The sequence below is a fragment of the Cupressus sempervirens genome, chromosome 3 (assembly GCF_028749045.1).
Source record: "Cupressus sempervirens isolate cs-2001-9-10 chromosome 3, ASM2874904v1, whole genome shotgun sequence".
NCBI lineage: Eukaryota > Viridiplantae > Streptophyta > Pinopsida > Cupressales > Cupressaceae > Cupressus > Cupressus sempervirens.
Window position 1 is genome coordinate 800,425,270 of NC_143120.1, and position 13,602 is coordinate 800,438,871.

At 39.8% G+C, this 13,602-nt stretch overlaps 1 protein-coding gene across 2 annotated transcripts in view; it reads left to right on the top strand.

The window, feature by feature from the left end:
- Nucleotides 1–13,602, top strand: part of LOC149569217 (ARM repeat superfamily protein) — a 280,021-nt gene that overhangs the window by 168,494 nt on the left and 97,925 nt on the right. The window lies entirely within an intron of this gene.

A 13,602-nucleotide genomic window follows, 5' to 3' on the forward strand; every position in this document is an offset into this window, starting at 1 on the left:
GGGCAGTGTCTCATCGGATCTGTGGGCAGCAGCCTTGGCATCTACCCCAAGGAAGGGTTGAGGGGTGGAGGCCCCACTGTCAAGCCAAATTAAGGCTTAAGAGATCACACAAACTACCTTGGTGAAATATCAAACATTGCAATATGTTTAATAGCTCAAATGCTTGTAGAAAAGTGATGCAAGAAATGATGAAGATAAGTTCATTTTATTTTGTTTTATAGTATTTTTTGTGGTTCAGGAGTCGTTGTTGGGTTTTATCCAGAAGTACTCATACATCACGGGAGTTTTTGGAATTTTTAGAAGTACGCTTTCTTTTAAATTGTTGTCCTGCATTTTGTCATCACAAAATGGAGGTAACTGTATGAAGCTTTTCCAATTGAGTTTCGTATTTCTCTAAGATAACTCATTATTTGATTGGCAAAAATTGATGAAACGATTGCCACCAATCCATATAATGAAATGTTTTACTGAAAGTTCTCATCAAGTCTTGTTAATGTGTTGGTTCAATCAGGATAAAATATTATTGAAATTATAAATATGCGTAATATATTATAAAAATGTTTCAATATATTAAATTACTAAAATGATGTCTATTCATAATGTTATGCAATAATAATAAACAAATTGAAGTAAAGACCGCTTGTTCTGACTGACTGAATGTATGAGGTAAAGTTTACATTGGTATTAACAAAAACCATTGGTATTAACAATAATACAAATTTCCATTGTGGCCTGCTGTTGATACACCAATGAACACATACAATAAAACAGTCTTCAGTGGCTTCATTGCAGTGTTTACATCCTTTATATATTGCAGTGGTTACTTCCATTCAAAGTCAATATGATCTCTGCCAGTATTAACAGTTTCTCAACAGATAAAGCAGACTGCTATCTATTTTATGGTCTGCATACATTTCATTATTCAAAATATATTCTCTCCCTGCGATATTGTTTATAATATTACAAGAAAATCACTAGCAGGAATTTGACTAAGAATATAGATAGATAGATATTAAAATTCTCACCCACAGTAAAAGTATCATAATCTTAACATGGTATCAGAGCAGGAACGAATGTCTCTGGAATGGGTGAACTGTGCAGAGCAACATGAGAGCGCTTCTAACGTATTAATGTCAATATGAGATGAAAGAAAGATATCAAAGATGTGACTGAATATACCAAGCTGATGGTCATTATAAAGCGACAGTAATTATTTTTATCATTGCCAATTTATATCCACCGACAACACAAACATAATGTCTAACATCGATCTATATCTCCAGCAAAGTCTCACATCAATGATAAGTTCATGATTTGGTGGGCTGCGATCATACAATGATGGAAATTAATATTGAAGAAGAATATAGAAAGAGTTGCATCTGAGCACTCTGCAAAGACCCTTAGTTATACCAAGAGAAAGGAGATCAGAATAATATGGAAAGGCATAAGCAGGCCAGCAATAATAATAATAGTGGTGAATATTAGTATAAGATCACTCAAGTAAATCATGTGTTTGAAATTATTAAACCCAACAAATAAAGAAGGCCATTGTAGCCGTCTCTCTTTCATAGGATACACAGACACAGAGATACAATAGCCATAAATATGAATGCAACGAGTATATGTATTGAGATACCATATAGATCTGAAAGAAACTCCAATTAATTATTGAGGAGTAAAATACAATGTCATTGAATACTCTAAAGATCATAACTGACGTTATTATTGGGCTCATTGTTCAATGGTAATATCACAGGACTCCACTGAAAGAGCAACAAATTACACCATTTTACATGGGCACATATAAATTAGATATTGTAATATATGAAGTTTTGAGCAGAGAGAGATTGCCATAAGATTATTTGTGGTGCGAAGTCATTGAAACACTCGTAGCTTGAGTAACATTGTTTAAGCCTTATATTTGAAAGGCAGATAAAAACAGACTAGAATGAGAAGCCTAGTTCTGGAAGACATTATCTGTTACATATTAATCTGTGAAGTCATCAACAGCCATAGTAACTATCCACAACATATTGGGGAGGGACACCTTTGATATCTTCATATAAGCAATGTGTGAATAGGAGCCATATGACATGGGTGTTATCGGTGGAAGGATTTGCTAAGGGAAGTTTCTATTCTTGTTAAGAACCCAACAAAGATTTATTTCTAGCAGTAATCCCATCAATACATATTGAAGCAATTCATCCTCCACGTGATCATTGCTTATTGAGTCTGGCCGACATCATATTATGACATCTGCTGATACATCAAAAGCTTGAGTAATCATTCACAACTCCCTTAATAAGAAGCTTTGCACCTTGTTTGGAAGATATTGAAGGAAAAGTATTATTGTTGAGTATGAAATTGTATTTCTTTTTTTGCTGTGATAACAGAGGAGAGTGCAATTTATTGAAGATATGGATTTATAATTGCATTTGGAGCATTACTATTGCCATAATACCTTCACATAGCTTGGAGCCTTCCTCGTGTTGAATTGTGGGAATTCTGTCATGTCCCCTTTTTAGTGACATGTTATTTTTCAGTGAATTTGCCTATCATGGACTCTCGTAGGCAGATGATTTTGGTGAGAGAGTCATTTTGATGATTATTTGGGGATTGGATGGTCTTATTTGCTCTTGGAGAGATGGGGTTTATCATAGTTTTATTTTATGTGCTATGCGATGGCCAAAATATTATAATTTTGAGTTGAGTTGCACTTTTTATTTTATAAAGTTGCTTTTTATATAGAAGTGCATTACAAGGGATTTCATAAGAATATTTTATGGATACTTCTAGAAGTTCTTAGTGGCTTCTTAGAAAAGTGAATAAATAGAGTGCTTGGCCTCTCATTTGGACATCCATGACTTGAGTTTACACTACTTTTTCTCTTTGAGCATTTGTGGCGCCATCTTGGTCTGTAGATTGTCATTTGATCATTAGGAACGGAGTCTCCTAAGAATTTGCATAACTGAGGAGGTGAAATATCCTTTGAAGGGTTGTGCTTTGGAAGTGGTATTCAGCTACTTCAAGTTGGGCTTATTTGGTATTTAGAAATTTCCAGCAGGGTTCGTTTTTGAGCTTGGACATACATTTTTGCTCATATCTCACTGTTGGTTGGGAGTTTGATTTTAATTTCCTGGGAGAATTTTCCTTGGAGCCTGGCGATTATTTCTATACCATTTTCGGCACCTTTCAGCCCAGTATTTATTTTTTGCCAGGTGCCGTACCAGTCTGTACATGTACGGTTGTACCTACAGGCCATACGGTCAGCAAGTCTGAGGGCAGGTTGGAGTTGCATTTTTATCATTTCGTCTTTAGCATTTAGTCTCCAGCGTTTGCTCAATCCAGGTTCTTTCTTTTCAGTTTGTAGTTGCAAGAAATGCTTAGTTGCATTCAGCCAATAAGAGTTTGTTTGTAATGTGCCATGTTGTAATGCTTTGAATTGAAAATTGCATATCATATGTAAAAGCATTTGGTTATCATTGAATGTATATATTGGCACTATTTTACATCAGCTATTTGAGTATATTTGTTGCACAACAATTTCCTTTATTCAGCGTTTTACTTTCAGTAGTGTATTTAGTTTGCATGTCAAGTGTTTGATGAAATTTCATAGTTCAGTATTAGTGGTTATTAGTGGCCTATTGGCAAGGGCCATTATAGTGGTATTAGAGCGGCGTTCTTGCCATCCTGTTGGGTAAAGAATCTTTATGCATCCTTCAGCTTTTGGGTATCACAAGTATTATACACGCAGGAGAGTAGCACCTAAGGGTGAGCAGGCATTGAGAGATATACTTACTATGGGTGAACGATAGTCACAGAGTCCACCTAGAGTCCCTAGGACCGATGATGATGAGGCTAGAAACTTCTTCCGGGCTATGGCTATTGGACAACAAGAGATAGTTCAGTCTATATGTGCATTGACTACTATGATGAAGAGAGTTGTTCAGTTGAGGAATCAGGAACAAGGTAGGGGGACACCAGAGCAAGATAACAGGAGTGTAGCAGGTTCACAGGGTGCTCCTAGGCACAGGTCATGGATTGCAAATAGGTTTGCACGCCCTACATTCCTTAGAGAGGCGACCGAGGAGGCAGTAGAAGATGATATGCCAGAGGACTTTCAGGATGATCTTTGAGTTGCAGATGCAGAATGGCAGGCACTATCTCACATGTTTGTGAATTGCTGAATTTTGATCGCTACCTGAGTCAGAGAAGAGAGTACATGAGGAGTAGCAAGCAGAATTGGAGGCCTATAGGATGTCGGGATAGTGAGTTGCAGCGAGTTGCTAGCAAGCTCACCTTACCATCTTTCAATGGCAGTGGACAGTTGATAGCACAAGCTTGGATCCATAAGTTAGATACGTTCCTAGCATTGAGGCCTATGTCAGAGACGGATGCCATCAAGTATGCCACTTTGCATTTAGAAGGCACAACACATGATTGGTGGTCACATGGTATGGTTACATTGTAGCATAATCAGGTGACATCCTATCAGGATTTTGTGGATAGATTGGTAGAGTGCTTTGATAAGAAAGACTTGGAGGTCTTCTTTCGTGATCTTGCACAGTTGAGATAGACAGACAGTTTGGAGGTCTACATCAGTGAGTTTTAGAGATTATCAATGATGGTGCAGGATGTGTCCGAGAGGAGGTTGGTTATACTATTTACAAAGGGGTTGTTTGAACCTCTAAAGGGGTGGATCAAGGCATTCAATCCCCTTTCATTGCAAGAGGCTATGAGGAAGGCACAGAGCATGGAGCTCACAACACCCTCCAGCATGTTCACCTCCAGGAGCACTTCGTCATGCAAGGACAATAAGAAGTTCGATAAAAACAAGGGCAAAAAGGGTGACACCAAGGGTAAGTCTACTACACCTTTGGATATGGAGACACTGAATGACTTGCGTAGGAAGAAGCTATGTTTTTATTGCAAGGGTCCCTACGACAGAGATCATGATTGTCCTATGAGGCCTAAGGGGAAGGCTAACAGGGTTATGTGGGCTTACTACGTGGGTTCAGATTCTAATAATTTTGAACATGAGGTTGATCATATTGATGCAGAGCTCGAGGCAAAAGTAGAAGCTCCGGAGACTAAAGAGGAGCCCGAGTTGCACTTACATGGACACGCTTGTCTAGCATTCAGCAGGAAGGATCTTTTAGATTGCGTGGTGTTCTAGCAGGGCAGAGAGTTATTACTTTGGTTGATACAGGTGCTACGCACAATTTCATTGATGCACGTTTTGTTGAACGTCATGGAATTATGACTGAGGAGTTTGAGGGACTACAAGTACAGGTTGCTGATGGTTACACTCTTAAGTGTAACAGGATGGTTAGAAATTTGCCCTTACGCTTGAACAACTATGAGTTCAAGGCAGACTACCATGTTGTCAACATGGGTGATCTGGATATTGTTCTTGGGATGGAGCAGTTGCGCTCATTGGAAGAGGTCACCTTCAGATTGAAGGAGATGGAGATTAAGTTTGAAGTGGATGGGAAGCAACACATTTTGAGAGCCATCAGGAATGGAGACATCAGGATTATTTCCTTCAGACGGTTGGAGAGGATAGCCAGACATGATGACATTGAGTGGGCAGCTGTATGTACTCTCATGCCTACACAGGAGGGACAACATAAGACAGAGTATCATCTAGACATACAGAGAAGTATGATAGAGTCTTCAGTGACATCCCACTTGGCAAACCACCAGACAGAGGTATTGAGCACATCATTGAGTTAGAGGAGGGTGCTAAACCCATGATGATTACACCATATAGGCATCCCAAGAGGTTCAAGGATGTGAGTGAGAAATCCATCAAGGAGCTTCTTGCAATGGGTCACATCAGGCCTAGCAAGTCTCCTTTTGCTTCTTCGGTTGTGTTGGTGAAGAAAAAGGATGGTACATTGAGGATGTGCATTGATTACAAGGTGTTGAACAAAAGGACAATCAAGAACAGGTACCTCATTCCACGGATTGATGAGTTGATTGATGAGCTTCACGGTGCATGTTACTTCACAAAGATTGATTTGAGATCCGGCTATCATCAGATCAGAATTAGAGAGTAGGATATTGAGAAGACTGCCTTCAGATGTCACTGCGGGCACTTTGAGTTTGTGGTCATGCCATTTGGGCTGACTAATGCGCCAGCTACTTTTCAGTCCACCATGAATAGGGTCTTCCGTCACCAGTCGAGGAAGTATGTGTTAGTCTTCTTTGATGATATTCTCATTTACAGTCGGACTTGGCAGGAGCACATGGAGCAGTTGGAGACAGTTTTGGGGATCTTGCAGTTGGAGTCCTTGTATGCCAAGGAGTCCAATTGTGATTTGGGCATGACAGAGCTATTGTATTTGGGTCACATCATTAGTGCAGAGGAAGTAAGGATGGATCCTGATAAGATCCGTGCTATTGTGGATTGGCCTAGTCCAGAGAACCTAACACAGTTGAGAGGGTTTCTTGAGTTGTGTGGTTTCTACCACAGATTTGTTTGTGATTCGCGTCATGCAGCTCGTATGACAGATTTTTTGAAGAAGGGAACCTTTGTTTGAACACCTAAGGCACAAGCTTTCTTTGAGAGATTCAAGGAGATCATGACTACATGCCCTGTGTTAGCATTGCTTGACTTCTCGAAGCCATTTGAGCTTCAGTGTGATGCATCTGGAAAGGGTATTGGTGCTGTTCTGATGCATGACAAGCACCCCATTGCATTTGAGAGCAGGAAGCTCCGTGGGCTAGAAAGATCATGTAGTATATACGACAAGGAGATGTTAGCTATTATGCATGCATTGGCTAAATTTAGGTAGTATTTGGTGGGTGGTAAAGTTTTGCATTAAAACTGACTATAATAGTTTGAGACATTTCCTTGGATAGAGAGATCTTAATGACAGGCAGCAAAAGTGGGTTAGTAAACTACAGGCTTATGATTTTGACATCTCCTATGTGAAAGGGACTTAGAATGTGGTAGCAAATGCATTGTCACGTAGACCACATCTCAGTGCTATGATTCAGATATCAAAGGATTGGAGGCACTTGATCATTGCTGAGTATGCTAGAGATTCATGGGCATCCGAGATTATTGATGGGACAGTTGTCGATACCAGGTATACACTTGTGGATGATTTGATTATCTACAAGAACAGGGTATTCTTAGTCCCATGATCGAAGGTGAAGCGTATTGTTATGAGAGCACTTCATGATTCACCTACAATTGGACATCCTAGATACTTCAAAATGTACAAGCAGGTATGGGAGCGGTTCACATGGAAGGGGCTCAAGGCAGATGTGCCCTGTTTGTCAGTAGAACAAACAAGAGCACACCTTTCTAGTAGGGCTCCTACAACCACTTCCCATTCCTGACAGGAAGTGGGAGTGTATATCCATGGATTTCATTACGGGCTTGCCTAAGGCCCAAGGGCGAGATTGCATCTATGTGGTGGTAGACAGGTTGATGAAGTATGCACACTTCTTTCCCATCACCACTACTTACACAGCAGTGCAGGTGGCTGAAGTCTTTTTCAGGGAGATTTTCAGACTACATGGGATACTCCGGAGCATAGTGAGTGACAGGGACAGTAGATTCTTGAGTCATTTTTGGCAAGAGGTGTTCCATTTATGTGGCACTAAGCTCACACCTAGCACCCTTTATCACCTGCAGACTGATGGGCAAAAAAAGATAGTAAATAAGTGGGTGGAGCGATATTTGAGGAACTACGTGGCTGGTCAGCAAAAAGCATGGGTTAGATGGATTTATTTATGTGAGTATTGCTATAATACTACTTATCACATGTCTATTGAGATGACTCCTTTCAGAGCACCATATGGCTATAATGCACCGAGCTTTGTTGATTTGCTTATGAGTGATGTTAGAGTTCCTCGTGTTGGAGATTTGCTTCAGGAGAGCAAGGACATTGTTGATGCTTTCAGAGATAATATTGCCAGAGCACAGAATCAGCATAAGTAGTGTGCAGATCAGAAGAGGATAGAGAGGAGTTTTGAGGTTGGTGACATGGTTTACCTCATGTTGCAGCCTTACCGACAGTCTACTCTCAGGAAGAGGGAGTCAAAGAAGCTTAAGCCTAGATACTATGGCTCTTTCAAGATTATCAGGCGGATAGGTGAGATGGCTTATGAGCTTGAGCTTCCAATAGACAGTAGGGTGCACAATGTTTACCATGTGTCACGACTCAAGAAGGCGTTGGGTCAGCATGTTGTGCCTTCAACAGTTCTTCCTCCATTAGATAATGAAGGGAAATTGGTTGTTGTTCCTGAGTGCATCATTGACAGCAGAGAGAGATAGCTCCGTAGGAGGTCTATCAGAGAGTACTTGGTGAAGTGGAGAGATTTACTCGAGAAGGATGCCACATGGGAGAGAGAAGATATTTTGCAACATCCAACTTTGAGATTGCTTGAGGGCAAGAAATTTCAGGAGGGGGTGGATTGTCATGTCCCCTTTTTAGTGACATGTTATTTTTCAGTGAATTTGCCTATCATGGACTCTCGTAGGCAGATGATTTTGGTGAGAGAGTCATTCTGATGATTATTTGGAGATTGGATGGTCTTATTTGCTCTTGGAGAGATGGGGTTCATCATATTTTTATTTTATATGTTATGTGGGTGCCAAAATATTATAATTTTGAGTTGAGTTGCACTTTTTATTTTATAAAGTTGCTTTTTATATAAAAGTGCATTACAAGGGATTTCATAAGAATATTTTATGGATACTTCTAGAAGTTCTTAGTGGCTTCTTAAAAAAGTGAATAAATAGAGTGCTTGGCCTCTCATTTGGACATCCATGACTTGAGTTTACACTACTTTTTCTGTTTGAGCATTTGTGGCGCCATCTTGGTCTGCAGATTGTTATTTGATCATTAGGAATGGAGTCTCCTAAGGATTTGCATAACTAAGGAGGTGAAATATCCTTTGAAGGGTTGCGCTTTGGAAGTGGTATTCAGCTACTTCAAGTTGGGTTTATTTGGTATTTAGACATTTCCAGCAGGGTTAGGTTTTCAGCCTAGACATACATTTTTGCTAATATCTCACTGTTTGCTAGGAGTTTGATTTTTAGGTTTTTGGTAGAATTTTCCTTGGAGCCTGGTGATTATTTCTATACCATTTTCGGCACCTTTGAGCCTAGTATTTATTTTTTGCCAGGTGCTGTACTAGTCCGTACATGTACGGCTGTACATTGTCAGCAAGTCTAAGGTTAGGTTGGAGTTGCATTTTCATCATTTCGTCTTCAGCATTCAATCTCCAGGTTCTTTCCTTTCAGTTTCTAGTTGCAAGAAATTCTCAGTTGCATTTAGCCAGTAAGAGTTTGTTTGTAATGTGCCATGTTGTAATGCTTTGAGTTGAAAATCGCATATCATATGTAAAAGCATTTGGTTATCATTGAATGAATACATTGGCACTATTTTACATCAGCTATTTGATTAGATTTGTTGCACAACAATTTCCTTTATTCAGCATTTTACTTTCAGCAGTGTATTTAGTTTGCATGTCAAGTGTTTGATGAAATTTCATAGTTCAGTATTAGTGGTTATTAGTGGCCTATTGGCAAGGGCCATTACAAATTCATCGAAGGTGGTTAAATTTTATCAATTGTAATGTCCCCATTTTTGGCAAGTTTCTGCAAATGATTGAGTCAGTTCATTATTGTGAACCCTCGTGAGTTGACAAGATGATTTGGGGGTTTTAGTTGCAAACTTACTATTTTTAGTAAGTTTATTTCTGTTAGTTGCCATATTTGGCAGTGCAGTTGGTGAGACTGGCAGTCAATTATCACCTGCAGCGGATGGATTATTTATTGTGTGAGCTTATATTTATTAAATAATTAATAAAGCCACATTCTTATAGTAATGCCATTAAGAGATATTATGAATAAAGCCACATTCTTATAATAATGCCATTAAGAGATATTATGAAGAGTTGTGTTGGAAAGTTTCCGATGTTGAGTTCTTTTTGGAAACTCTTGCAATTTTTGGAGTTGAGTTCTTTTAGGAAACTTTTTCCAATAGGGGATTATAAATACAAGCTCATTTCGTTGGAAAAGCATCCGATTATCTGATTATCTTATTTTCTTATTGTCTTTGTGACATTCCTGAATTTCTGTCTTTTATCATTCCCTTGCTGAGGTATAAGAGTCTGATTTCTGAGTGGTGTCTTTGCAAGTTTTCTGTCGAAGTATAGCGTAATTGCCATTACTTCTCTCCTGTATTTACTGTGTCTGAGAAGTGTAATTCAATCTACAACTGATGTATTGTAGATCAAGTTCTAAGTACTTTGCCAAATTCTCCTACTGTTGCTAAGGAGAAGATCTATTGCTGGAGATTGTTACTGATGTTGGGGTGAGATCAATTAGAGATTTCTTTCATCAACCTGCATCTGCATTTTAAGGGTTTGATCTGTGCATATCAGGCTGCCGTTTCTTACTAGAAGGGCATGATTTTGGCACCATCAAAGTCTGCAATCATTTGTTAAGGCAGGGATGTCATTCTGGGAGGCTGGGCGTGATTATCCTAGCACTTGTGATTCTGATTTTGTGGTCTGCAGCCATCATTACCACCTGTGGTCATAAACTGGAGGTTCACAGGGTTATTCCTGGCCTGCGTGTGATTATCTGGGCCTGTGGGTGGAAATTCGGGCATGTGGTTGGAGTTTTGGAGGCCACACACTGTGTAAGAAGCATCAGTAGTAGTTATCTGGAGCTGCAATCTGTAATAAGATCAGTAGCTTGCTTTTTGGTGCCCTGCGGTCATACTGACAGGAGGTATGAACAATTTCTGGGTTCATATTTCATGTTAGGAGATTGGCATCCATCCTATAAGTGCCACAATTAATTTTGGGGGGTCTGGTTTTAATTCCTTTATCATGACTTGATTGTTGTTACAGTATTTCCCAAATAAACATTGCACAATTGGAATTATTGCACCACTTTCATTGTATGATCATTTTATTTTCCGTAGTGCATTTTGAGCAAGATAGCTAATGACAAATAAAATTGCTCTTCTTAATTTTTGACTGAATTAGCATTATGTTTGGAGAACTGGAATTGAATGAAATAAATTGTTAACTTAAAACTTCACTAACAGCAGAACCATCAGCTAAACATTCATATAAATGGATTTCCAAACCCTGATTTTGGTCTTTACATGTAAATGTAAAATATGTAATGCCATCCTATAACCCACGATTTACCAAAGGATGAAATTTACATGCAAATGCAAGTAATAAAAAACATGCTTTAACTCTGTCAAACCCTGATTTCGGCTTAGGCATCCAAAGCATGCATATGTGTTGCATGTAAAAGCTTTTCTAAACCCCTGATTTTGGTCTTCAAGGCAAAAAAATGTTACATGTAATCCCCTCCAAGAAGTCCGATTTTGGTTTGTAAATGGTTCACATGTATTTACTTTGCATTTTTAAAACACGCGTTTGAGTTTAGAGAACCCAATTTTGGTCTTGAAGAAGAGGTGTAACATGTAATAGGGCTCTAAATCCCGATTTTGGTGTTCCAAGGAAGATGGAGACCCGACCAATTGATGAATTGAAAAAGAGATGGGTTGTAGAGGGATTAAAGCCTTCCTCAGAAAAAAAATTAAGATAGTACTGCCCATGTCGTATGCGGACGCCTATGACAGAGCAATGAACCTTGAAAGTGAAGACAAAACTTCGAGGAATTAGAGGATTAAGTCCTTGTAAGAGAGTGAAAAATCATCCAAAGCGAGTGGCGACGATGACGAGTAGAACAATGAGGTGTAGACTCTTCAAAACAATATGGATTGGATCATGAAGGAATTCAAAGTAATGAAGGGGAACACATGATAAAGTGAGGAGGCAAAACTATAGTACATAGAGTGTAACTAGAGTGGGCACATGAAGGGTTTGTGCTTGAGAATCATTCTGTGACATTTGTCAGGTTACGGGTGATTCTAGTAAGTAATGCCTGTACAACATGAAGACGAGGAGCCAATAAATGCTTTTTGCCAAGAAACAAGTGTCACATTTGGGGCAACAAACACTACATAACAATCAAACAATAATGCATCATCTAGTGGGATTCAAAAAAATTGGGTTGGAGGGGGAAATAGGGACAATAACAACAAGATTTGGATAAAATGTGATTCTTAGGGATGACCAATGAGGGTGTGCAACTAGTGGGGTTACTTTGCCCACAATTCCAAAAAGGGTGACACACCACATAAGTGTGTCAATGGTGTAGCCTTGGAGATCATGAGGAGGCTAACTATCTGAAACCCTATGCGAACCTTCTCAACATTGAGGAAGAAAAAGTGCTTTTCGTTACTCGAGACGAGGATAAATAAGCCACATACCCCTATTCTTGTACGAAGAAGCAAAGGGTACGGGAGGCTAGAGAGGAGATAAAGAAGGTTCAGTAGTATACACATGACTGTTTACCGTATGGATTAATTAAGCAACGCACACAGACAAAGAATACGAACATAAACAGCAACCCGCAGAACTTCTATTATTATTCGCATATGCCAACAGTACATTATGCTTTTCTCCTATGATATGATAATGATCCGATCAGATGAATACAATGCTTCCCGAAGGGGTTATAAATACTTTCCGACGAACCTTCCCGAAGGTATCCGTCGGCTAAGTACATTATACCCGTTACAAACTGTTCACCGTCGGCTACATAACAAGAACTTTCCCGAAGGAACCCGTCGGCCGATACAAAGAACTTTCCCGAAGGAACCCGTCGGCCGATACACAATTTCTACCGACGACATCATCCCCCCCAAAAAGAAAAGTCGTCTTCTGACGACTAGCAAAATTACGAGACAAATCAACAACCAAAATATAATGACTGACCCAACACTGTCACTTTAGCCAATCTGACATCTGACCCTGATAGCCACCTGTGCCGCTTTCTGCCTTCCAATGCCGAGTACACTGAACCAAGTGTCGCTGCACTGCCTCCAACTGGATGATCAACTCCTCCCGAGCTCTCTACACATCCACCAAGACAGCCTCACAGCCAACACCTGCTCCTACTGCCTCTGGTACACAGAAGGTCCATGCTTGCAGCAACTTCAATTCTTCTCAACTGGTCAGACTCCCACGACTGATATCCGCAACGACTGGGGGTCCAGGGGGCAACGCCCCCGGCGGGGTCGAGGGGCAGCGCCCTCGCGGGGTCCTGGGGCAAAACCCACGCAAAAATGCACGGAAGACACCATTTCTGTCATTATTTGCCGATTCTGCACTCTTTCTGGCAACCACGGATGCGTCCTCTTCCCTTTGGCATCATCTGTCACTCATTCTGAACAACTTGATTCGGTCGTCGTTTTTTTTTTTTTTTTTTTTTTTTGGAAAAGCTCCTGCCATCCTTCTGTGATGAAATCCGTACGGCTTCCAACTTGACACAATCTAGATTCCAATCTACTTAAAATAACCGTTCTGCAATATCCCACCATCTTGAAAAATTCGTACAAAAATTTAATAACAAAGCCGTACCTCACAAATCCATACCAAAACAAATCCGTACGGTGGTTGTTGCCCGCCTGTGAAAAATGCAGAATCCATACAGTATGTCGTATTATTGTTTCAAAATCCGTACATTGCCTATTAAAATCTGTA